At 42.6% G+C, this 24,534-nt stretch overlaps 1 protein-coding gene across 1 annotated transcript in view; it reads left to right on the top strand.

The window, feature by feature from the left end:
* LOC134337684 (V-set and transmembrane domain-containing protein 2-like protein) overlaps positions 1–24,534 on the top strand; it is a 164,870-nt gene that overhangs the window by 5,969 nt on the left and 134,367 nt on the right. The gene's annotated exons all lie outside the window — the stretch shown is intronic.

Raw genomic sequence — 24,534 nt, 5'->3', positions numbered from 1 at the left:
GTCCTCCAGCATTTTCTGTGCATTGCTGTCAATTTCCAATATCTACAGAATCTTTTGTGTTTATAAACACCCACTGGTAATGAAGGAAGTTAATGCCAATGAATGAGATGTTGGTCAAGTGAATTTCTTTGTCCTAAATAACACTGAACTTCTGAATGTGCTGGACCTGTAGATATTCAGACAAGTGCAGAGCTTTTCGTCACACTGGTGGCATGCTATGTAGATGACCAAATACTTCAGGGTTCCCAAAAAAGTGTTTCAGAATTAGAGGAAAGCTCTTCCTTGGTTTGTCTTGGGTGCAAACAAATTACTTAAATTCAAGTTTGAGCAAAGTACATTCAGTGGCCACTTTATTAGGTACATCTGTACACCTGCTTGTTAATGCAAAGATCTAATCAGCCAATCATGTGGCAGCAACTCAATGCATAAAAGCACACAGACATGGTCAAGAGGTTCAGTTGTTGCTCAGACCAAACATCAGAATGGGGAAGAAATGTGATCTAAGAAGCTTTGGCCATGGAATGATTGATAGTGCCAGATGGGGTGGTTTGAGTATCTGAGAAACTGCTGATCTCCTGGGATTTCCACACACAGCAGTTTCTAGTGTTTACAGAGAATGATGCAAATAAACCAACAAAAAAAAACATACAGTGTGCAGCAGTTCTGTGGGCAAAAACACCTTGTTAATGAGATGTCAGAGGAGAATCACCAGATTGGTTCAAGCTGACAGGAAGGTGACAGTCCTCAAATAACCATGAGTTACAACAGTGGTGTGCAGAAGAGGAACTCATCAGATCAGGCAGCATCCACGGAAAGCAATAAAGAGCTGATATTTTGCGGCGATATCCTTAGTTGGGACCAGAAAGGGAGGGGAAAGAAGCCAGAATAACAAGGTGGAGGAAGGAGAAGAAGTACAAACTAGATGGAGATACATAAAGCCTTCAAAATCTGTTACTCGATTAATTGCTGCATAGGCTATGCCAATGACATGGTGGAAAAATAATTCTTTTACTTTAATTGGCAAAATATTGTAAAATATTGTTATTAAGTGGTAATGGAGCATTTTATGCTATTTCTATTTTTTTATAAAATGATTTGAGGCAAAAGAATAAAATTATTCAATATTTTATGTTCTACACAAATCCTCAAGACACAAACCTGAGAGCTATTACTGGAACCGAAATATTTAATTTAACAACCTTAAATGCAATGCACCTCCATTATACAGTCTACCCTAGATTACCTAATGTTATGTGATATACAACATTTTAATAACATAAAATCTGTGAGATTTTCTGGCTTCTGATAATTTTGTACTTTTCATGGAATTAAACTTTCGGAAGTAGTTCACATACCAAAGGTACATTGGAAAATAAAATGCTCAAGCCAGAGACGTAAAGAAATGCGTTTTGATCAGAAGAAGGAAAAAAGGCAGCCAGTGAGTGGATTTCATGAACAGGAGGTGACATCTAGTCTGTATAATGACTTTGTGAAGTATTGGAATGCAATTCACAGTGAGGTGATACTCTACATGTTGCAAGGTCTAACATATTCTCCGTCTAAACCTTAAAGTAGATTTCAAGATGATGATTGCATTACACTACAGTTAATAAACTGAGAAATGCCATTCTCATTTTAAAGTTGCTGTAAGCTTCTGAGACCGTGTGCCATGAATAATAGAAATTTGTGGTGGTGAAAGATGCCTTCAAACCTATTGTGTCCAGGCGGACAGACTAAGACCTATTGGAATAAAGCCATTGTCCCTTATAGCTGGAATTCCAGAGTGGAGCCTGTAAATTACAGAATGTTTTAAACACAAGAGATTCTGCAGGTTCTGCAACAAGCGATTTTTCCCAGAGGCCAACTATTTTAATTCCACTCCCCACTCCTATTCTGACATGTTGATTCATGGCCTCCTCTACAGCCACAATGAGGTTACTTTTAGGTTGAAGGAACACTACTTCATATTCCATTTGGGTAGCTTCCAGAACATCATTTCTCTAAGTTTTGGAAATTACTTCCCATCTCGCACCTCTCTTTTTGCATTCCCTATTCCGGCTCCCCCTTTACCCCTCCTCACCTGCCCATCACCTCCCTCTTTCCTTTCTCCCAAGATCAACTCTCCTCTCCTATCAGACGCCTTCTTTCTTCAGCCCTTTACCTTTTGCACCTATCCCCTCCCAGCTTCTTACCGTCTCCCCGCCCCCAACAACCTACCTTCCCCTTCACCTGGCTTCACCTATCACCTTCCAGCTTCTGCTCCTTCCCCTCCCTTCACCTTCTTATTCCGGCTGCTTCCCTCTTCCTTTCCAGTCCTGATCAAGGGCCTCAGCTCAGAACATCAGTTGCTCATTTCTTTCCATAAATGCTGCCTGACCTGCTGATCACCTGCAAAATTCTGCGTGTGTTACTGCTGAATATTATGTTTTTTCTAGTTTTTTCAAATATATGTGTGATGTGGGTCATCGTACTCGCTATTGTCAGGCAGTAAGTTCCAGATTCACATTACACTCAGAATAAAATAAAGGTTTACCTCAAATCCTTTTCATTCTTTATACCACTTAAATCTTCAATCTATTCCTCTCAGCTTCTCACCCTTTACTCATGAAATAGGTCATTCCAACTCGCAGTATCCAGGCCCCCAGTAACATTATAAACATTGATTCCTTCTGTCCTTGGTCTCCACTGCTCCACTGAAAATATCCCCAATCGTCTCATCATTCCTCATCACCAGACACCACTGTAAACAGCCTTCCGACCTTAAAAAATTCCACTACTGATTTTCCCTTTTTCCTGTTACCTGAACTTTAGGTTTAAATTGCTGCCTTCCCTTGGATCCCCTGGGCTTTTGCCTTCCTGACTAATTTATCTTCTGAGGCATTCTGAAAAGCTTTGCTAAATTCCACATATTCCACAACAAATGTGTTCCTTGGTGCCTCCGCAGAAATGCATTCGTTAGCCGGGCACACACCCCCTCAACAAGAACGGGCTGGCTGAATTTGACTAATCTGTGCCTTTCAGAAGGATGATTTATATCGTCCCTTGGATTTTTTTCCCAATAATTTACCCACCACTGATGCTCGGCTGACTGGCCTATAATTACTCAGTCTGTCTCTTTTTTTCTCTCTTTTAAGTGAAAGCCTTACATCAGCGTTCATTGTTCCCTGGTGCCAAGCCATAATCAGAGAGGCTTGTAATGCTAAAAGTATCCACTATGTGCTTTGGATATTCCGGATGTTTTTCACCAACTTTTTAAAGTTATCCACTTGAAAAATGAAAGCCCTGTTAATATTGATGTGCTATTGATTTTCTCATTGATTCAAGTAATATACTGTCCCAATATAATTCAAGTTTATTGCAGCTGTTTTATAAACTCACTCATTAATTAATTTAGAGATACAGCGATATACCTATTTAACCCTAGCCTAATCACGGGACGATTTACAATGACCAGTTAACTTACCTTTGGACTCTGGAAGGAAATCGGACCACCCAGAGGAAAACCACTGGCTCACGGAAGGACGGACAAGCTGCTTGCTGACGGTGCTGGAATTGAACTCTGATGCCCCGAGATGTAATAGCATCGTACCAGTCGCCGCTACCTACTGCTGTGCCCATTTGTCACAAATACCAATGTGTAATGGCACATGGTGTATGAAATACTGATGACAGAAAAGTTCCATCATGAGCTAGATGGACTGAAGGGCCATGTCTGTGCTGTCGTGTTCTATGATTCTATGACTCTGATAAATGCCTGTCATTAATGCCCAAATGCTAGTCATTTTTATTTGCACGTCTCTGAAAATATGTCAAAGTCTACCACAAGCCTTAGGAAAATAAGTGGGAAAATTGCTACTTCTTTTCTTCAAGAATCGCAATCAGAATCAGGTTTATCATCACCAATATATGTCATGAAATTTGTTGTTTTGTGGCAGCAGTACAATGCAATACATAAAGAGAATATAAGTTACAATAAAAATATACTTTAAAAATGAAGTAGTGCAAGAAGAGAGCAGAATAGGAGGAGGTGTTGATGAGTTCATGGGTTCATGGGCTACTCAGAAAGCTGATTGCAGAGTGAAAGAAGCTGTCCGGGAATCTGATGGCTTTAAGCTCCTCTACCTCCTCCATAGTGGTAGTAACAAGAAGAAAGCATGTCCTGGGTTGTTGGGTCCTTAATGACGGACACCGCCTTGGACTACATATGATTTCCATTGATGATCTACTGGTTTTACCTTGTTAGTTTCTATATTTTTGATCACTCACATCATATGCAGTACATGAGTACATATTTAATTTAATGGATTACTCTCTTCACCTATCCAAGCAGAAATGGCATAGTTTTACCCTATTGAGTAAGGAAGGAGAATTTACAATTACACCACAATGATAATGCATTTTAAAAATGATTATACAATGAACAGGGAATTTGCTGCTGTTTCCTTATTTCATTGGCAATTTATATCTTGTGCAAGAGCAAATATATATTTTTAAGGGCCGTGGACTAATCCCATTCTAAGATTAAAATACACTTAGTGGCAATTTTTTAGTGCAATTGTTAATGCAAATATCTCACCAGCCAAATACCTGGCAGCAACTCAATGCATAAAAGCATGCAGACGTGGTCAAGAGGTTCAGCTGTTGTTCAGACCAAACATCAGAATAGGGAAGAAATGTGATCTAACTGATTTTGACCGTAGATTGGTTGTTGGTGCCAAACAGGGTGGTTTGAGTATCTCAGAAACTGTCGTTACCCTGGGATTTTCACGCACAATAGGTTTACAGATTTTTAGAGAGAATGTTGTGAATGAGTAGGGGTTCACCTTGTTAGTGAGCGAGGTCACTGGAGAATGGCCAGATCAGTTCAAGGAAGGCGACATTAACTCAGATAACCTGGCATTACAATGTTGCACAGAAGAGCATCTCTAACATGCGGCACATCAAACCTTGAAGTGGATGGGCTACAGCCCCAGAAGACCATGAAGATACACCCAGTGGCCACCTTATAGGTTCAGGACTTCCCGTTTAATATGGTGCTACTGAATCTGTGTGACAGGGAAAGAAATGTGACTAAAAACATTACCAATAAAATCTTTACTGAAGCAAATTGTGGTCAACTATCACTACAAACAATGAAGAAGTAAGCGCAGGTGAAGCTGATTCAAAGGATGAGCTGTATCACAAAGCTGGAATGCAACTTGTTCTCGATGGGGGTCACAGGCAGAGTTGGTATCGCTGTTGCTGTTAGGGTGAACAATTTGGAGAGGAGTCAAGGCAGAAGAGTTTCAATGTCCCACCACCTCATTAGGCTGCAATGTTGGATTGCTCCAAGCACCAACCTGATTTGGTGAGATAGAGAACGGCTTTGGGTGTGTCACTGCATCGGGGTTCGGTAAGAAGGCACTACTCAGTGCTCGGACAATATAAATGCTCGCCCAGATAGACCAGAAAGCTCGAGTGTTGGGACTGGAGGCGAGGGTCGGGCTGATTTCGCTCAGTCTCCCATGATGTTCATTCCTCTCTCCAGTAGCTGTCGGCTCTGTGAGCTTGTGGTGTTTTTGCTCTGCTAATATGATGAACTGAAATCAAGGCTTGGACCTACATTCCCGCTGCTCCGGGCAGTGGATCTAAGGATTCAGTCTGGTTTGGAGTGCACTCATTTGATTCCATTGTTTGCCTGATGTGTGTTTTGTCCCTCTTTCTCTGTGCAGTGGTTTTTTAAAATTGGGTTATTTAGGTTTCTCGCTTTGTGGCTGCCGGTAAGCAAACAAATCTCAAGGTGTATAATTTATACATTCTTTGATAATAAATACTTTGAATCTTTGAGGAGGTACATAATAAAGTGGCTAATGAGTGTATATCTGTATTAACATTAGATGCTTCCTGGCCTGCTGCATTCCCCAGCATTTTTTGTGTGTGTTGCCTGAATTTTCAGCATCTGCAGATTTCCTCGTGTTAACATTTCTTAATATTGTGATGCACTTCCATTAAATGATAACCTTCTGAATCATAATCTGGTTCATGGAGCTGAGAGAACAATGGACTAATTTATTTTGTCATCTGCTTCCTGTATATATCTGAAATATTAACCAACTGATCTAACCACAGGCCTTTCTCTCCCTCTGTAGGTAGATGACTAACACAACACATGTATAATTAACAAGGATTCAAATATTATTATCCAGGAGAGATGAATAATTAAATTTAGGGTGACTGTGACAATTCCAAATATTCTATATGGTGATTTGGTTTAAGTTTCAATTCCATTCTCCAACAGAAAAAGAGGAAAAAATATAGGAGCAACAATAAAAGGCCATTTTGCCCATTCAGTCTGCTCCGCCAATCAATCATGGCAAAATGTAAGTTAGATAATTTTTAAATTATCATAAATAGAGAATTCATATGACAGAATTTAATAAAACATCAAAATTTTCTTAATAGTTTAGCAAGTTACATCATGATGGAGAGCTAAAAGCCTCGATATAATAAAGACACAAAAACACAACCTAATCAGAAGGATTAAAGAAACATTCAAGCTTATAACAACTTAGTAAAAAATAAATGCAGTGTAATTCATATTAATTAGTTTATAAACTAATTATAGATGAATGTTTTAGTATGTTAATGGGAAGCAGTGGAATGCTTGCAATTCTGCAATCATGTCAGAAGTTAACAACTCATTTGTGCCTTCATGACTTATCAAGTCTTTCTCCTGTAAGTGATGCGTAAAGTCAAAATAACAATTCATTCATGTACTGGGTCATTATGTGGAGAATTTAAAAAGAACACACACAGAAAGGGGAATACCAGATTAACTAGAACAACCTACTGTGTCTTGACATTTATCCATAAACCTCTCTGAGATTGCAACATAACATTCGCAGAATCTTTCATCAATTTACTGTTAGGATTGGGAAAGAGTGCTTCAAAGAACATGCAGAATAGGTAATACAAAATATATTTTAAAAACCTTGGTAATTTGTATTGAATCTCTTTGAGAAGAATTTGCGACATTCTGAAAATACGAGAAATATTCTTTAGTGCATTGAATAAAATTTTTTTGTTAATTTGCTGAAGGACCGATTCAGAGCAAACTAGTAGAACACAAATAAAATTTAATACTCAATTTACAGTAATGATATGGGTATAACTGAGTAATATTACAGAACATAAATAAACAAAGCACAGTTATTTAGTGTCTTTCATAATTTCATCGTTCTTTAACATATTTTCCTTGCATTGTTTTCTTGGACATTGTGTGAATGCCACTGATTAAATGCAGGATTTATTGTCTGTCTATAATTGCCCTTGAGAAGGACATGTAGTGAAACAGCCTTCTGAATCACTGCAGTCTTTGTGATGAAGGTGTTACTCTCGTCCTGTAAGGTACAAAGTTCATTTTGATCTAATAATAAAAAAAATCAATGGCAATCTTCACCCAGTGGACACTTTGTTAGATACCTCCTGTACTTAATAAAGTGGCCACTGAGTGAATGTTCCTGGTCTTCTGAGGTTATATTCATGCTCCTTTGTTGCTGTAGCCCATCCACTTCAAGGTTTAATGTGTTGTGCATTCGGAGATGCTCTTCTGCACACCACTGTTGCAATGCATGGTTATTTGAGTTACTGTCACTTTCCTGTCAGAAACGCTGCACACTGGAAGTTTGTTTTTCGCACCATTCTCTGTAAACTCTGGAGACTGTTGTGCATGGAAATCCCAGGAAATCAGCAGTTTCTGAGATACTCTAACCACCCTGTCTGGCGCCAACGATCACTCCATGGTCAAAGCATCTTAGATCACATTTATTTCCCATTCTGATATTTGGTCTGAGCAACAACTGAACCTCTTGCCTATATCTGCATGCTTTTCTGCAATAAGTTGCTTCCATGTGAAAGCCTGATGAGATATTTGCATTAACGAGCAGATATACCTAATAAAGTGGTCACTGAGTGTACATTCTAGGTGACGTAGTATGTAACGTGGAAGAAATCATGCAGATTGTTCCACACACTTGACTTCTTCATGTGGAGGCTGTAGAACAAGCTTTGCATTTTCAGTTCATTAGCTTTTTGACCGTCGGGCCGAAATAATCAGCTCATTCATTAAACCATATGAGAAGATGGGATTTACTGTCAGTATCCACAAAGTAGTGTTCAATATATCAGCCCAGCCTTTGACCACCTAAGGGGAAGGGTGTTTGAAGATCCATACCTCAAACTCAGCACAAAAGTCTTCTCCTCAGCAGCCTCTCACCTCTCTGTGGTGTCCCTGCTCTTCCCCTTTCTCCAATGGTCCACTTTCTTTCGCTATTAGATTCCTTCTTCTTCACCCTTTACTTCTTCTATCTGTAGGCCTTCTCACATTATTTCCCCCCCCCCACTTACACCCACCCACCTTCATCCACCACCGTCCAGCTTGAACTCTTCCCCCCCCCCCCCCACCATCTTGTTTTGGACTCTTCCCCCTTCCTTTCCAGCTCTGAAGAAAGGTCTCGGCCCGAAACATTGACTGTTTGTTACTCTCCGTAGATGCTTCCTGAGTTCCTCTGGCGTTTTGTCTGTTTGCTCATGTCCTTTGCCTGCCTTACTACATTGTCTACCTCTCCAGTGGACTGGAAAGATGCAGTTAATGCTGTTCCTGAGAATTTCCTGGACCCACTGGAGCAGATAAGTGAACCACATTCTATGTCTTTTCCTTGCCAGCATTTGCAGTCAGCCCCACTGGGTGGGACACTTCAATCTTGACCCCAACATCAGGCTTCTGAATCAGATCAGGCTCTGTAGCGTAGGGTGGAATGAGGAAAAGATTCAAGGACGAGGCTGAAAACCCCTGTGAAAAAAACCAACACACACCAGCTTCTGGGAAGCCCGGCTGTGTCATGAAATGTCAGGAAAAACGTAAAGAACCTGGAGCCCATAAGTCAGCCGAACCCAGAGGCTGGTTTAAGCTGCCATAGAGAGGTACCACCTCACAAACCTGGCACTGAGCGACTGCCCAAAAATGAAAAGAAGTAGACGCAGTGGTTTGCAGAGTTCTGTTGAGAAAGCTTGAAAACTTTGTAGGTCATAAACACAAGATATTCTGCAGATGCTGGAAATCCAGAGCAACACAAAGAAAATGCTGGAGAAACTCAGCAGGTCTGGCAGCATCTATGGAGAGGAGTTGACATTTCATGCCAAGATGCTTCATCAGAACTGGAAAGGAAACAGAAAGAAGCCAGAATAAGAAGGTGGGAAAGGGGCAGGAGTGTATGCTGGCAGGTGACAGGTGAGACCAGGTAAGGGCGAAGGTGGATGGGTGGGGGAGGAGCAGCTCCTGATTCCATTCTGTTTCTGACTTGGATGTCTTGCTGTGCTGTTACTGAAGTCAGAGGTTAGTTCAACAGTGAGGAGAACAGGAAACTGGTGCCAAGAGCTGCAGGTGAACTGGCCCTTTGTCACTGTTAGTAGTACTGCAGGACTGACCAGAACAGAAATGGCCACTCTGGCTCACCTCATCCACAGCAACCATGGTGCCTTCCTGCCCTATTCCATTGCCTTCAATTAGACCTTTCCTACTGAACTACCTGCCCAAAGGCCTCTTAACTTCTTGGCTTTTCCTACTAAGTTACCTGTCCAAAGGGCTCTTAGCCTCCAAGCCTTTCCTGTTGAAGTACCTGTCCAAAGGCCTCAGCCTCTACACCTTTCCTGTGAAAGTACCTGTCCAAAGGGCTCTTAGCCTCTAAGCCTTTCCTGCTGAAGTACCTGTCCAAAGGGCTCTTAACCTCTTGACCTTTCCTATTGAACTACCTATCCAAAGGTTTCTTGACCTCTATGCCTTTCCCACTGAAGTACCTGTCCAAACGATTCATAACCTTTATGCCTTTCCGATTGAAGTACTTGTCCAAAAGTCTTTTATCTGCGTTTATCTCCTCCTCCTCCTCCCCCATTCCAGATAACCAGCACTCTCTGAACATCTTACCCCTCACGTCTCCTTTAAATTTATTCCCTCTTACGATCACCTGTGCCCTAGAATTCTAGGTGCTTCCTACCCTGAGAAAAGAACTCCATCTATCTGATATGTGCCCCTCATAGTTTTATTATCATCTGTCAGGAAGCCCGTGAACATTCAATGTTCTTGCAATAATAATTCTTTTGAATGTTAATATTTTCCATATCACCATATCTCAATCAGTAGACAATGGTTAATGCAAATTCCATGCTATTTTGTAATTCAGATTTTCACAATACAGTCAAAAACTTTGCCTACAGCAGTACAGCATAGAAAAGGGCCTTCAAACCATCCAGTTCATGCCCAGCTATTATTCTACCAAGTCCCGCACCCTGAACCTGGACTGTAGCCCCATAATTTTGTACACCTCTATCAAATCTCCCCTCATTCTCCTACGCTCCAGGGAATAAAGTTCTAACCATTTCAATCTTTCCCTATAACTCAGGTTAGGTCCTCAAGTACTGGTAAATTTTCTCTGCATTCTTTCAATCTTATTGGCAGCTTTCCTGCAGGTATTTAACTAGAACTGCACACCATATTCAAAATTCGGTCTCACCAACATCTAAATTAAAAATCTGTAGAGCATTTTGAAACTACCACAAAAGGGCAAGAAAAATGTGCTAAAACAGTCCTCACGATTAGAATACTGGACATTTACTGAATGCATGCTACTTTCCTTCCATATTCCTACAGCAAAAGGAATAGAATGTGCATTCAGATCCATCTTGAAGAATCTTAGCAGAGGAGGAAATAATTTAGTTCCATCATCTGTTCTGTGTCAGAAATCCCATTTAATCCAATCCCTGCTCATTGCTTATGTCCTCAATGTTCTTTCCTTTGTGTTCATAAATATAATTATGACAAGATTAATAATTCCTCATGATCACAAATTCTATACCTCCACTTGCAATGACAATGGTCGCTGATCCACATCTACTGTAATAAATGCTTCTAGTTACCGAACCATTCATCAGTGTTGGTAATTGTTCAGCTTTGTTGCTTTCCAGCAATTTCATGAGTTTGTTCATTTCTATTAGGTTCCTCTTTAGTTTCTCTGTACCAGTGTCAACCTCCCACCAACAAGCACATCTACAAGGAATGCTACTGCAGGAAAGCAGCATCCATCATGAAGGGCTCCCACCATGCAGGCCACGCTGTTTCTCACTGCTGCCATCAAGAAATAGGTACAGGAGCCTTGGGTCCTACAACACTGTGGCCAGGAACAGTTATTACCCTTCAATCATCAGTCTCCTGAACCAGAGTGGATAACTTCATTCACCTCAACACTGAACTGATTTCACAACTTATGGAGTGAATGGTCTGTTGAAGGATTTTGGCCTGAAACGTCGATTGTACTCTTTTCCATAGATGCTGCCTGGCCTGCTGAGTTCCTCCAGAATTTTGTGTGTGTTGCTCGGAATTTCATCATCTGCAGATTTACTTGTCTTTGTGGGCTTACTTTCAACGACTCTACAACTCATGTTCTCATTATTACTTATCTGCTTATTATTATTTGTATTTCTTTTTTTTGTATTTGCACAGCTTGTCATCTTTTGCACAATTATTTATTTAGAAAGATCTTGGACGGTCCCTTCCCGCCCAATGAGCTGTACTGGCAATTTATAGTGACCGATTAGTCTACTAACCGGTAGAATGACACTAGAGCTCCCAAAGGAAACCCATCCATACGTGAGAAGCAGCGAACAAACTCCATACAGAGACACTAGCCTCGGGATTACTGCCTGTGCCATGTGACAGTGAGTATAGGAATAGAATGAGGTGGAGGATAAATGCGTGGCTGAGGGATTGGAGCAGGGGGCTGGAATTCAGATTTCTGGATCATTGGGACCTCTTTTGGGGCAGGTGTGACCTGTACAAAAAAGACGGGTTGCACTTGAATCCCAGCGGGACCAATATTCTGGCAGGGGGGTTTGCTAAAGCTATTGAAGAGAATTTAAACTAAAATTGCTGGGGGGTGGGAACCAAACTGAAGAGACGGAGGAAGAGGCAGTTGGCTCACAAATAGAAAAAGCTTGGTGACAGTGTGAGGGGGAGGATAGGCAGGTGATAGAGAAGGGATGCACTCAGACTGATGGTTTGAGATGTGTCTGTTTTAATGCAAGAAGCATCATGAACAAAGTAGGTGAGCTTAGAGCATGAATCAATACTTGCAGCGATGATGTTGTGGCCATTACAGAGATTTGGATGGCTCAGGGACAGGAATGGCTACTTAGAGTGCCAAGCTTTATATGTTTCAGAAAGGACAGGGTGGGAGGCAAAAGGGGTGGGGGCGTGGTACTGCTGATCAGAGAGTGTCACGGCTTCAGAAAAGGAGAAAGTCATGGAGCGATTGTCTACTGAGTCTCTGTGGGTGGAGGTTAGAAACAGGAAGGGGTCAATACTGGGTTCTATTTATAGACCATCCAATAGGAACAAGGACATCAAGGAGCAGATAGGGAGACAGATTCTGGAACAGTGCAATAATAACAAGGTTGTTGTGATGGGAGATTTTAATTTCCTCCATATTGATTGGCATCTCCCTAGAGCAAAGGTTTAGATTGGGTAGAGTTTGTTAGGTGTGTTCAGGAAGGTTTCTTGACACAATATGCAGATAAGCCTACAAGAGGAGAGGCTGTACTTGATCTGTTATTGGGGAATGAACCTGGTCAGGTGTCAGGTCTCGCAGTGGGAGAGCATTTTGGAGATAGTGATCACAATTCTATCTCCTTTACCATAGCATTCGAGAGGGATAGGAGCAGACAAGTTAGAAAAACGTTTAATTGGAGTAAGGGGTAATATGAAGCTATCAGACAGGAACTTGGAAGCTTAATTTGGGAACAGATGTTCTCAGGGAAATGTACAGCAGAAACCTGGCAAATGTTCAGGGGATATTTGCATGGCATTCTGCATAGGTACGTTCCAATGAGACAGGAAAAGGATGGTAGGGTACAGGAACCATGGTGTACAAAGGCAGTTGAAAATCTAGTCAAGAAGAACAGAAAAGCTTATGAAAGTTTCAATAAACTAGGTAATGATAGAGATCTAGAAGTTTATAAGGCTAGCAGGAAGGAGTTTAAGAATGAAATTAGGAGAGCCAGAAGGGGCCATGAGAAGGCCTTGGCAGGCAGGAATAAGGAAAACCCCAAGGCATTCTACAAGTATGTGAAAAGCAAGAGGATAAGATATTAGAGAATAGGACCAATCAAGTGTGACAGTGGAAAAGTGTGTATGGAACCAGAGGAGGTAGTGAAGGTACTTAATGAATACTTTGCTTCAGTATTCACTACGGAAGAGGATCTTGGCAATTGTAAGGCTGACTTACAGTGGACTGAAAAGCTTGAGCATATACATATTAAGAAAGAGGAGGTGCTGTAGCTTTTGGAAAGCTTCAAGTTGGATAAGTCACCGGGACTGGACAAGATATATCCCAGGCTGCTGTGGAGGCAAGAGAGGAGATTGCTGAGCCTCTGGCAATGATCGTTGCTTCATCAATGGGGATGGGAAAGATTCTGGAGGACTGGAGAGTTGCTGATGTTGTTCCCTTATTCAAGAAGGGAGTAGAGATAGTCCTAGAAATTATAGACCAGTGAGTCTTACTTCAGTGGTTGATAAGCTGATGGAGAAATTCTGAGAGGCAGGATTTATGAACATTTGGAGAGGCATAATATGATTAGGAATAGTCAGCATGGCTATGTCAAAGGTAGGTTGTGCCTTACGAGCCTGACTGAATTTTTTGAAGATGTAACTAAACACATTGATGAAGGTAGAGCAGTAGATGTAGTATATATGGATTTCAGCAAGGCATTTGATAAGGTTCCCCATGCAAGGCTTATTGAGAAAGTGAGGAGGCATGGGATCCAAGGGGACCTTGCTTTGTGGATCCAGAATTGGCTTGCCCACGGAAGGCAAAGAGTGGTTGTAGACGGGTCATATTCTGCATGGAGGTTGGTCACCAGTGGTGTGCCTCAGGGATCTGTCCTGGGACCCCTACTCTTTGTGATTTTTATAAATGACCTGGATGAGGAAGTGGAGGGATGAGGTAGTAAATTTGCTGATGACTCAAAAGTTAGGGGTGTTATAGAAACATAGAAAATAGGTGCAGGAGTAGGCCATTTGGACCTTCGAGCCTGCACCGCCATTCAGTATGATCATGGCTGATCATCCAACTCAGAACCTTGTACCAGCCTTCCCTCCATACCCCCTGATCCCTTTAGCCACAAGGGCCATATCTAACTCCCTCTTAAATATAGCCAATGAACTGGCCTCAACTGTTTCCTGTGGCAGAGAATTCCACAGGTTCACCACTCTCTGTGTGAAGAAGTTTTTCTTCATCTCGGTCCTAAAAGGCTTCCCCTTTATCCTCAAACTGTGACCCCTCGTTCTGGATAGTGCAGAGAGCTATCAGAGGTTACAGTGGGACAAAACTGGGCTGAGAAGTGGCAGATGGAGATCAATCTAGACAAGTGTGAGGTGGTTCACTTTGATAGGTCAAATATGATGGCAGAATATACACGTTTGTAGTATTAATGATAAGGCTCTTGGCAGTGTGGAGGATCAGAGGGATCTTGGGGTCCGAGTCCATAGGACACTCAAAGCTGCTGCACAGGTTGACTCTGTGGTTAAGAAGACATACAGTGCATTGGCCTTCATCAATTGTAGGATTGAGTTTAGGAGCCGAGAGGTAATGTTGCAGCTGAATAGGACCCTGGTCAGACGCCACTTGGAGTACTGTGCTCAGTTCTGATCGCCTCACTACAGGAAGGATGTGGAAACTATAGAAAAGGTGCAGAGGAGATTTACAAGGATGTTGCCTGGATTGGGGAGCATGCCTTATGAAAACAGGTTGGGTGAACTCGGCCTTTTCTCCTTGGAGCGATGGAGGATGAGAGGTGACCTGATAGAGGTGTATAAGATGATGAGGGGCATTGATCATGTGGATAGTCAGAGGCTTTTTCCCAGGGCTGGAATTGCTAACATGAGAGGGCACTGTTTTAAGGTGCTTGGAAGTACAAAGTAGGTACAGAGGGGATGTCAGGGGTAAGTTTTTTACGCAGAGTGATGAGTGTGTGGAATGGGCTGCCGGCGACGATGGTGGAGGCAGAAATGATAGGATCTTTTAAGAGACTCCTGGACAGGTACATGGAGCTCAGAAAAATAGAGGGCCATGGGGAACCCTAGGTAATTTCTAAAGTAAGGACATGTTCGGTACAGCTTTGTGGGCCAAAGGGCCTGTATTGTGCTGTAGGTTTTCTATGTTTCTAATTGAACTCTGATCTCTGATGCCTCGAGCTGAAATTGCTTTGCACTAACCGCTACACTACCATAGCGCCCACTGGTAATTTGTTTGTCTTTGTTTCATTGATTCACTGTGTGTTTAGTTTTATCTAATGTAAATACTTGCAAGAAAATGAATCTCAGGGTAGTATTTGGTGACATATACTTTGAAGTTTGAACAAGGCAATTTCCTTGTGGGTTTGACACCTTGTCTATAAGGGGGTGGGGACAAATCAGCTCAGAATATCCAGTGGTTGTTTAATCAGATCTAGCATAGTTTTGATTTTGTTTGCTGAGCATATGTATACCCTGGAATACAGTGTAGGAAAGCAGGTGGTCATGCAATTTGGTAGGAGGAATAAAGGCGTGAACTATTTTCTAAATGGGGTGCAATTTTAGTATTTATTTTGAGAGGACTAGAATATTAAAATGAGGATGTAGAGTTGAAGCTTTATAAGGCATTGTTCAGACCAAACTTGGAGTATTGTGAGCAATTTTGGCCCTATATCTAAGGAAGGCATTGTTGGCCTTGGAGAGGGTCCAGAGGAAGTTCACAAGAATGATTCTGGGAATGAAAGCATTAATATATGAGAAGAGTTTGATGGCTCAGTTCCTGTAATCTCTGGAGTTTAGACAAATGAGGGGATCTCATTGAAACCTATTGAATTTTGAAAGCGCTAGACAGAGTGGATATGGAGAGGATATTTCCAAAAATGGGGAGTCTAGGACCAGAAGGCACAACCTCAGAATAGAAAGACATTCCTTTAAAACAGAGATGAGGAGGATTTCTTTAGCCAGAAGGTGCTGAATCTGTGGAATTAGTTGCCACAGACGGCTGTGAGGTCAAGCTGTTAAAGGTTCTTAATTAGTACAGATGTCAAAGGTTACAGGAGAAGGCAGGAGAATAGTGTTGAGAGGGATAATAAATCAGCCATGATCAAATGGTGGAACAGTCCTGATGGGCCGAATGGCTAATTCTGCTTGTCAGCCTGATCATCTTATATATGTTCAATCTAATATTTTTCTAACAACATGATCTATTACCACTACTGTGTTATCCCCTTGAGGAGGGGCAGCCTTCTGTAAGGAAAGTAAGATGGGCTTTTGTTCTACCACTGCAGCACTGTTGCAGTCAAGGTCAGATACATTAATTTGGCAACCTTGTACTGTATCTACACATGGACACAGAAAGGCTGTTTTCCTGAAAAAGGCAGCACATCATTTTCCTTATCAGATTGCTCATATGGCAAACCATTAATTAACTTGATTCTAACCGTATCACCCTTGGTAGGAAGAAGGAGCAAGTATTTCATAGTGAGGGGCAGTTCAAAATCAATCAGCGCTGAGGTGTCAAAGTAACAAAGGCATTTTAATATATATTTATTTGTCATGTTCTTTAGTGCACCGTTGTAGGTGAATATAATTCAATCAATTCACCTCGGTCGCTGAAGTGTAGTGTATAATTAACGTTCCCAGATACATTATATAGACCAACTTATTTGTGCCTCATTCAAGCTATCGGTCTTCCATTTCCTCAGTGCTTGAGGAGCTGTTGTTCTGATATATTTACCCTTGATTAGTTACCTTTTATGCAAGAAATTCTACAGAATCCCACACCAAATGCTAGAGGAACTCAGCAAGTCAGGCAGTATCTATGGAAAGGAATGAAGTCGACGTTACGGGCCGAGACCCTTCATCAGGACTGGAAAGGAAGGTGGAAGAAGCCAGAATACGTAGGTGGGGGAGCAGAAAAGGAGACAGGTGAAGCCAGGTGAGGGATAAGGTAGGTGGGTGGAGGAGACATTGAATTGAGAAACTGGGGGGTTCAAGAACTCAATAGGCCAGGTCAGCAAAGCCTGCAACTCAAGGGATGTCTGTGGCTGTGAAATAGACTCATTTTGGTACAAACGCTAGGAAGAACCGACTGCCTTGCAGCGTCAAAAGTGCCAGCGCACCGGGACACCAGAGCTGTGAACGCCATGGGTTCTAGCTGTCAGGGTCTAGCTATCTAATGTTCATTACGGATACGCTTTCAGAGCGACCTTTCCTGTGTGACATGAGTGCTCAGATGAATGTGCTGCCAGTATTGCCTATTGATGAGAAGGCAAAGATGAATGAGACCTCACTGGAAGCTGCCAGTGACAAGCAGGATCCAGATTTACAGGACACGACAGCCGAAGCTCTGGTTCAGTGAGTGTCGTTACACATGCGACTTCGTCCTGGCTGAAGTTGCTCGAACTCAGCTCGGAGCAGATTCCCTGTACGTCCGAGCACTGTTAGTCTGAATTATGAACTGCCAGTTTGTGGATGTCAGGGGCTCTGGGTTGCTACCCAGTAAGTTCCCCATGATGACTCTGTGTAGTTCATGCACCACCGCATGTGAGTTTATTCCACGAATTCCCAAACCTCACTAAGATCACATGCTTCACTGCAGTCAGAAAACGTGAGGTCAAGCCCCACATTTCTACAACTGGCCCGCCAGTCCATGCTCGTGCACATAGCCTAGACTCAAAAAAGTTGGCAACTGCAAAGGCTGAGTTTGCCAACATGGAAAGATTCAGCATTCTGTGCCAGTCGAGTAGCCCCTGGGCTTCATCCCTCCATATGGTCCCTATGTCCGATGGTGCCTGCTGCCCATTTGTTGATCACTGACACCTTAACGAGGCCACCACTTTTTGACACGTTTAGCTGGAAAGTTATTTTTTTACGAAGTTAATCAAGTTAGGGGCTACCCCTCCTTGGTCTTCACGGCAGCAACGCCACCTGGTCTACGTATCAGAGTTCACAAATGATATATAACATAAGACCATAAAACATAGGAGCAGAATTAGGCCATTCTTCCCATTGAGTCTGCTCCACCAAGCCTGATTCATGGCTGATCCTGGATCCCCCTCAGCCCCATACACTTGCCTTCTCGTATCAAAGGGAAAAATAGTGATGTGGCCTATTGCCTCTCAAGGCCAGATATTGAGGTCTACACATAGGAGTTGACTATGCCCGAATGGCAGTCAACCAAGCTACTGACCCAGAGGTCCAGGCTTATCGAACAGCAGTCACGGGCCTGCAGTTGGCTGACATTAAGTTTGGGAAGCTGGGGTTTCTCTCCCGTATGATGTCTCAACCCCTTGTTTTCACACCATAGTGCCCGCAAACTGGAGGCCAACTGGTTTTGATTCCATACGTGGCCTCTTGCATCCAGGCTGGAAGGCCTCACAGAAACTTGTTGCACTAAAGTTTGTGCGGCACAACCTTAGATAGGACGTGCTTGATTAGACTGCAGCCTGTGTGGAGTGTCAGCGGGCAAAAATTAACCGTCGAATTCAGGTGCTATTGGTACCTTTTGAAGTCCCTGAGCAACAGTTTCACCCGCCCCCCCGCGGTTTCATGCACCTCTTTATCATGGTGGACCGTACCACCAGGTGGCCAGAGGTCGTCCCTCTTGCATCAATGATGGCCGCTCGGGTGTTCATCAGCACTTGCAGTGCTTGCTTTGCAACCCCATCTGATATTTCCGCAGACCATGGTCCCTAATTCACATCAGACCTCTGCTACAATGGCCCATTGGTGTTTGGCTACATCACACCATGCGTATCACCCACAGTCCAATGGCCTATGTGAGTGGTTGGTTTCAATGCCCTTAAGGGCCGCTGTGAGGGTGAGTGTTGTCATGATTGTCTCTCCTGGGTCCACCTGGGCTCTGAGCAACTCCAGAAGAGAATCTGCAGTCATCCGTGGTTGAGTTGGTATATGGGCAGCCGTTACAATTCAGGTGATTGTATTCCTAACTCCACGACCACCTGGTCGGCCCTTCAGCAGCGATGCACCCTCCTCAATAAATTCAGTTCCTCTTCACCCATTCCCCCCTCCCATCATGGCGTACAGCACTCTTGGGTTCCTGTCGACTTAGATCGGGGTAGGCCAGATCCGGCCTACAATGGTATTTTGACCGGTCCGCGAGCAAATGTTGGGATACTATGCTTATCCGGCCCGCGAGCGATTTTTCCTTATTCTGAGTGTTTCACCCGACCACACTGATGGACATGCATGGCATCTTGTTACATTGGCCCCAGGTTCCGTTTTGTTCCAAACCAAACACTGGTATATACGAATGACGGGAAGGCAGACTACCTGATTAATATGTATCAGATCCTCTCCGTGTACGCGCAGGTTTTCAGATGGAATCGTTCAAATTTGTAAACAGGAACAGCATCACTGTGTTTTAACAAGAAATCCACGCTAAACATCCAGATATTTACATGTGATATGATACTTGTTCAATAACTTGCGTTTTGAAATAAAATCGAAGAAAAAAATTCCAATGGCAATGAATGCAAAACGCAGGAAGGTAGACACTGAGTGCCGAAATTTCCAAGACACTTGGACACTAGATTACTTCTTCATCGAGCAAGCTGGGAAACCAGTTTGTCTCATTTGCCTAGAAAATGTTGCTGTGAAGAAGGTGGCAAATATCAGGCGACATTACGAGACCCACCATAGTGGAAATTCTAACAAGTTTACTGGGCAAGCAAGGAAGGATGAAGTTGAGCGAATGAAGGCTAGTTTCAGAAAACAAACGTCATTTTTTTGCCAAGAAAAGCAGTAAAAATGAAGGAAATACCCGTGCCAGCTACGAAGTCTCAAAACGTATTGCAGAAAAGATGAAGCCTTTTACAGATGGAGAGTTTGTCAAATCTGGATAATGTCTTGCTCTTGGCATCAACAAGTCTGACACCCAGTATTGAGAAGCTTTCAAGCAACAAACAGCATCAAGTTTCACATTAATTTATCAACTGTTTGCATTAAAATTTTCTTTTTTATTATACTTAATTTACCACCATTCAGTGCATCATGTTCATACATTTTATGTTTAAAGATTCTTTGTGTCCTTCTAATAGATTCAAAAGATGCCTTGATTGAGATAATTGCAACTAAACTGAGATCTTTGATTACTAATTGGCATCCTTGGTTAAGCACAAATGATTTTCCAGCATGCGTTATTCATTAATTTGAGGCAAAACATAACTAGATGTATTTAAATGGATAATTCCCATATTCCAAGTTTTTTATGGTATTTATCTGGCCCACTGTCCGCTCATTAATACGCGACCCGGCCCACAGATGCAAAAAGGTGGCTGGCCCCTGACCTAGATTCTGCCCTGTTTCCTTTGTCCACCGTGTATTTTGGTCGATCACCTTAAACCTGCCCTCCAAGATTTGGAGGATTCTTTTGCCATGACCCTGCCATCACAACATGGCCATGAGTGTGTCAACGCACTTCTGAGTGAGCCTGCTGCTGCTGTACCCACACCCATGGAACATCGGGCCTGAGCCGAGAGGCTCGACTGAGCTCTGGACAGGCTCACAGTGCTGGTTTTAGAGAATTCAGCGAGGGCCTGTGTAGGGTAATGGAACTGTTGGAAACGTACATAATTCACAGCATCGAGTTAGGGTTTCACTTTGAAAAGCAGGTTTGATGTACATATCAGGTGTTTTTAGTACGCTTTTTGTTCAGGTTTTGGAACTCAATAAAATATTTTATGTTTTTTTTAAGCTTAAGGCATAGTCATAGTCATAGTCATAGTCATACTTTATCGATCCTGGGGGAAATTGGTTTTCGTTACAGTTGCACCATAAATAATTAAATAGTAATAGAACCATAAATAGTTAAATAGTAATATGTAAATTATGCCAGTAAATTATGAAATAAGTCCAGGACCAGCCTATTGGCTCAGGGTGTCTGACCCTCCAAGGGAGGAGTTGTAAAGTTTGATGGCCACAGGCAGGAATGACTTCCTATGACGCTCTGTGCTGCATCTCGGTGGAATGAGTCTCTGGCTGAATGTATTCCTGTGCCCACCCAGTACATGATGTACCGTGGAAAGCTTTCTAACTGGTTGCATCACCGTTTGACGCGGAGGGGCCACTGCACAGGATCGAAGAAATCTGCGGTGCTGTAAACTCAGCCAGCTCCAGCACAGGTGCGCGTCTCCGCAGCATCGAGGAAATGTTCAAAAGGCGATGCCTTAAAAAGACAGCATCCATCATTAAGACCTCCCACCACCCAGGGAAAGCCACCTTCTCATTGCTACCAGCTGAAGACACATTCAACAGCTTTTTCCCCTCTGTCATCAGATTTTTTTGAACAGACAATGAACCCATGAACACTTCCTTACTACTTTTCCTCTCTTTTTGCACAAATTATTTAATTTCCTATATAAATTTCATATTTGTAATTTATAGTATATTTTATTTGTTGTATTGTACTGCTGCCGCAAAACAATAAATTTCACAACATATGTCAGTGACAATAAACCTGAATCTAATGCTATAGAGCAAAGGGAGCCTTTAACTATCCAAGTTGAAGAGGCAGCTTCTAAGTTAAGGGCAGGGTGAGGGAACAGGAAATTGGGTAGTGGTGTGACGAAAGAGGGTTACAAAAGTACACATAGACTAAGATGTTAACTGTCCTGTGCTAGCACCAGTGGGATCAACAGTTGATCTGCCACCTGTCTTCAGGAGACAGAGATAAGTAAGACAATGGAGCAGCATTTGGAAATGTTAATGAAGAGACGAGAGAGTTTAACGGAAGGAGACACCGGTCTGAGTATTGTCAAGACCAGCTCCTTTTGAACCCTGAACTGTTTGAAGTGTGATGGACAGGCGATACCCCAGCAGGGGGATAAAAAGGGGCAGGTTTGCTAAGACACCACACACGACACCATGAGGTAACGAGACCCTGGAAGCGGTGCGCCCCCACAAGTCGGTGGGAGTTTTGGAGGTCTGATCGCGGGTCCAGCCATAGACACACAGGGTGGAAAGATACGGTCGGCGGGAACCTGGTGCATGTCCGCCCTTGCCTGGGTGCCGGGTTCACCGCTGAAGAACGATCGTGTCTGGAATGGAGGGGTCACAGTCGGTGACCTCAGAAGACATTACAAAGGGCTCGCCCGAAAGCTAACTGCGAGGAATATCAAAGGTCTGTAGAATCCAATTTGAATATCAGCATTCGCTCTCTCTCTCTCCTCAACGGCATGACAGCGATTACTGCGAACTGAACTAAACTGAACTCTGTCACTTGTGATTGAACATTTTACCCCGAGACTGCGATAGAGCTGATTGACCCTATTATCCTAGTTCTGCGTACATGTGTGTTTATTCATTGCTAACCTGTTGCATTTATATCCTTACTATTAGAGTACTGTGTTGCTTATTTCTTTAATAAAACTTTCTTAGTTCCAGTAATCCAGACTCCAACTGAGTGGTCCATTTCTGCTGGTTTGGCAACCCAGTTATGGGGTACGTAACAGTGGGCATGGGAGTCATTTTTGCTCCAGATATGTCTTTGACTCGTTCAATCACTGGCCAATCACTGGAAGCATTGTTGTCTTTAACCCTTTGGAACTAAGGGTCTCTCTGACAAAACCATGGAGTAGACGGTGGGAAGATCGTGAGAACAGTGATAAAAATATTAGGAGAAAAATGCAAAATTGAAAATTCTGCAAACATAGAACATAAAAAATAGAACAGAACAGGCCATTCAGCCCACAGTGCTGTGCTGAACCAGCTAACAAGTAACACTAATCCCTTCTACCAATAGCATGTCCATATCCCTCTATTTTCCTGACATCCATGTACCCAACCAAGCATCTCTTAAAAGCCTCTAATGTATTTGCCTCTGCCACTATACCAGGCAGCACATTCCAGGCATCCACAACTCTCCGAGTAAAAAGCATACCCCCTCTCACCTTCAATACATGCCCTCTGGTATTAGACATTTCAACCCTGATAAACAAATACTCTCAGTCCACTCTATGTCTGTCATAATCTTATAAACCCCTATCAGATCTCCCCTCAGCCTCCGGTGCTCTAGAGAAAAGAAGCGAAGTTTATCCAGCCTCTCATGATAGCACATGCCCTCTAAACCAGGCAACATCCTGGTAAACCTCTTCTGCACCCTCTCCAAAGCCTCAACATCCTTCTGTAGTGGAGCGACCAGAACTGTATGCATTATTTCAGAAGTGGCTTAACCAGAGTTTTATAAAGTTGCAACATAACCGCCTGACCAATATAAGCAAGCATTTCATAAGCTTTCTTAACCACCTTATCAACCTGTCCAGCCACTTTCAAGGAGCTATGAACTTGGATCCCACGATCTCTCTGCTCAGCAACACTGTTCAGGATCTTGCCCTGTCTCCTTGCATTTGCCCAACCGAGGTGCAACGCCTCACATTTATCTGAGTTAAACTCCATCTGCTATTTCTCAGCCCATATCTGCAACTAGTCTATATTGCGCTGTATTCTTTGCTAGTCCTCTACACAATCCACAACTCCACCAATCTTGGTATCATCTGCAAACTTATGAACCCACCTATCTACGTTTTCATACAGGTCATTTATATACATCACAAACAGCAGAGGTCCAACACCACTGATTGCAGACCTCCAGTTTGAATAAGTCCTTTCAAGCACTACTCTCTGTCTTCTATCTGCAAGTCAGTTCTGAATCTAAACAACTAATTCACCCCGGACCCCAAAATTTTAATCTTCTGGATTAGTCTCCCATGAGGGACTTTGACAAATGCCTTTCTAAAATCCATGAAGACAATATCCACTGCCCTACCCTCATCCATCTCTCTTGTCACCTTGTCAAAAAACTCAAATCAAGTTGGTAAGACCCGACTTGCCACGCACAAAGCCACGCTGGCTCCCCATGGTTTTTCAGATGCTCATATATCTGAACCTTGAGAATTTCCATATAACTGATGTGAGACTCACTGGTTTATAGTGTCCAGGATATTGCCTTGTTCCCTTCTTAAACAAAGGTGCAACATCAATCACTCACGAGTTCTCTAGGACCTCGCCTGTGGCTAGAGAAGGCACAAAGATACTGGTCAAGGGCCAGCAATCTGGTCTCTTGCCTCCCTCAATAACATGGGGTAAATCCCATCATGCCTTGGGGATTTATCCACCTTAATACTCATTAGGAGACCCAACACTTCATCGTCCTTGCCGTCTAAATGCCCTAACATAGTTACAGTGCCTTGAAAAAGTATTCAAACCCTAACCCTTTGTTCACATAAGTAAGTATTACAACCAAGAATTCTGATCAATTTAACTGGGAGTTTTTATTTGTGAATCACATTCTTCACTTTTCACCATAGAGTCCAAAAAAAACAGGGAAAATTGTAAAAACAATTGTAGAACTAAAAGTTCAAAAACAGAACTGTCCGCAGTTCAAAAGTGTTCATCCGCCTTTACTCAGTACTTAG

This window comes from Mobula hypostoma, chromosome 2, assembly GCF_963921235.1.
Source record: "Mobula hypostoma chromosome 2, sMobHyp1.1, whole genome shotgun sequence".
Lineage (NCBI taxonomy): Eukaryota > Metazoa > Chordata > Chondrichthyes > Myliobatiformes > Myliobatidae > Mobula > Mobula hypostoma.
Note: the sequence above shows the minus strand (reverse complement) of the source record. Positions and strands in the feature narration are given on the sequence as shown.